We start from the raw sequence: 2,962 nt of genomic DNA, 5'->3' as shown, positions 1-2,962 counted from the left end.
TGCCTCCCGAGTGCTGGGATTAAAGGCGTGCGCCACTACGCCCGGCTCCGGAACCACTTTTGAGACAAAGATTTTTTTTTTCACCCACACACACCCAGCTATAGGCTCGGCCACTGAAGAAAATTCTGGTAAAATGGTCTAAGGAAAAAAAAAAAAAAAAAGCCACAGAAGTTGTCATAACAAGCATAACCGGAAGCCCGTGTAGAGGGATCTCCCATCCACCACCTGCCTTGACTCCATGGTGAAAATACCCCCAAACTTTCAGCTAGGATCCTAGGACTCAGGACACCTATGCTCTCTACTGGACTGTGGCAACCGAAGTCTTTGCCCACCCCCCACCCCCGCCCCTGCCCATCCTCCCCGAATTCCCCTGCTCAGTTAGGTCCACAGCTCTGCTTCACACCTCTCTCTTGATCCAGATGTGGTGGCAGAAAAGGGTGTGGCCAAGAGGACAGTCTAGGCTTAAAGTGCTCCCCAAGTCCAGGGTCAAAGGTCCTTGCTGGCAAGTGAGGGAACCAGAAACTGAGACAGACCTAGGTCATCTTTCCATCAGTGTCTCCCGAATATATTGTCACCTCACTGTGCAAACTGAAAAATTAGGTGGGTCCTGACTTTCAGGAAAATTAATGTCCAGGGGTATGGCAGGGAAAGCCGTGAATTATATGCAAACCTTTCTGCCCCAGTAACCCGCTGTCAGTAGTTTCCAGTCTGCCTTAGAATATTCAGGGGAGAAACTGGCAGCCTCTGCAAGCAGGATCCCCCACCCCACCCCCACCCCCACCCCCACTCCTACCCGGAGCTGAAAATCAAACATTTACCAGCCCGCTGTGACAATCCCTTCTCAGTACATAGGCCATTAACAGCTGGGAGCAATGGAAAAGAGTGCAAGGTTTGGGTTCAAGGTCAAGCTCCTTCTGGTCATTTTCTGAACTTACCAGACAGAAGTAGACCTCTGAGGTGGGCCTTTGACCGTGATAGTCAGAATCTGGTTCCAGCTGGAGATGTTTGTCTGGCCTACCGTGGTGGAATGCTGTCTGCCCTCTGGCCATAACTTAGCCAGTACGCTCTTGAACTCAACAGGTGTGATTTACCCGAGAGATACCCAAACAGGATTAGTTCATTAACATTCTGTCCTGGAGTGGAGATGAAAGAAGATGTGCTCTTGTGGCCCTACACCTCCCTGAGGAAACATATAGTTAAGTAGTTAATGGTTGCTGGAAGGGAGAGACATTCTCCAGTGCAGGAACCCCCTGTGAGTTGGTCACACTACTCTAAGTAACCTCTGACCCATCCTTCTTTACGTAACCACCGTAATTAAAGGCTTTGGTTCACCGAGCTAGACTTGAATGGAGGTATTTCTTTTCTCTGTTGCTGATGGCCTAACTGGGGTCAGGTGATGGTTCCTTTTTTTTTTTTTTTTTTTGAGACTGGATTTCCTTGTGTATAGCTCTTGTTATCTTGGCTGGAACTCACCGTGTAGACCAAGCTGACCTTGAACTCACGCAGATCTGCAAGTCTCTGCCTACCTGAGCACCGGAACTAAAGGTGTTCGGCTAGACCCACGTAGCACAGCATGACTTCTATTTGCCCATTCATTTACTAATGTTTATCCGCGTTTCCCACTGGCTAGATCCTGCGTTAGCTGCTCAGTCCTAAAAAATAGAAGAGAAAGATGACAAGCTGGGAGAGCCTCACAGGCGTAGACGTGCTCCTGGGGCCAGGATATAGAGCTGCCCCCCTAGCCACTCACAAGTACCCTACTTGGTCTCTCCTGAGACTCACAAGTGTGATGGGAGTCCAGTACCCCAGCATAAGGACCCAATTTAAATGGGAGTATTTGCTGTAGCACAACGACCCCAAATGCCCCAAACACATCGAAGATCCTGCTTTGATTCGCTGGACCTATGCGAGATCAGCAAACGTTTATCCTAATTTCAGGCCCACTCCCAAGACTTCCCTTTTAGTACCTGTGCTGGGAACTGGGCTCTTTTTTTTCTGGTATCATATTATGTTTGCAAAACATACAGGAGAGAAGGATGAACTTATCATGGAAGGGAAATTGACCAAACATTTCACCTCTCCTATTTAGTTTGGCAAGGATTGTGAAGGCCTGAGTCTTTAGATGCTTGTCTAGCCAGCCATTTTATGTTGTTGTTACTACTGTTACAAGGAAACTTTCTTTCTTTCTTTCTTTCTTTCTTTCTTTTTTTTAAAGATTTATTTTATTTTAATGTAAGTACACTGCAGCTATCTTCAGACACTCCAGAAGAGGGCATCAGATCTCCTTACGGATGGTTGTGAGCCACCATGTGGTTGCTGGGATTTGAACTCAGGACCTTCGGAAGAGCAGTCAGGTGCTCTTACCCTCTGAGCCATCTCACCGGCCCACAAGGAAACTTTCTTATGCCTGAGTTAATTGCATATTCTGTTATGTTCTGTGCTTTGGTGAGTTTTGAAACCAATCAAAATAGAAATCAGTTAGAACTGCTCTGTATAGTTAGTCACAATAAGCTTGGACCCGAACCAACTACTAGGCAGTCCTACCTGTACCTGCACACAAGCTTCTGTGGTTTTTACACTTATAAGCTGCCCCTGGGATGGACCCCAACATAAGAGAGGCACCTGCACCAATATAAGAAGCAGATGACTTCATTTTGAGTAGGGATCAAGTAAAGTTTTAAATTACCAAGACCTTCCTGGATAACTGACATCCTACTAGGCAGAGTCATGTACCTGGATAACTGACATCCTGGTTGGCAAGTTAAGACAGGAACGTTAGTCAAGGCAAGTCCCCTGCCAGAGTTGAATACCCCAACCAATGGGAACAGGATAAGTGCACTACAAAAACATGTTCCTAAGAAAGTCCCCTATCCCTAAATCCTGGTTGGCAGAATAACTTGTCACAGATGTTTGTGGATCTCAGGGTTAAAAGCTCTATAGGAGTCTGTCGTAGGGTTGCAGT

This window comes from Mus pahari, chromosome 16 (genome assembly GCF_900095145.1).
Source record: "Mus pahari chromosome 16, PAHARI_EIJ_v1.1, whole genome shotgun sequence".
Classification (NCBI taxonomy): domain Eukaryota; kingdom Metazoa; phylum Chordata; class Mammalia; order Rodentia; family Muridae; genus Mus; species Mus pahari.
The sequence above is the reverse complement of the archived record's forward strand: the minus strand, read 5'-3'. Positions refer to the sequence as shown.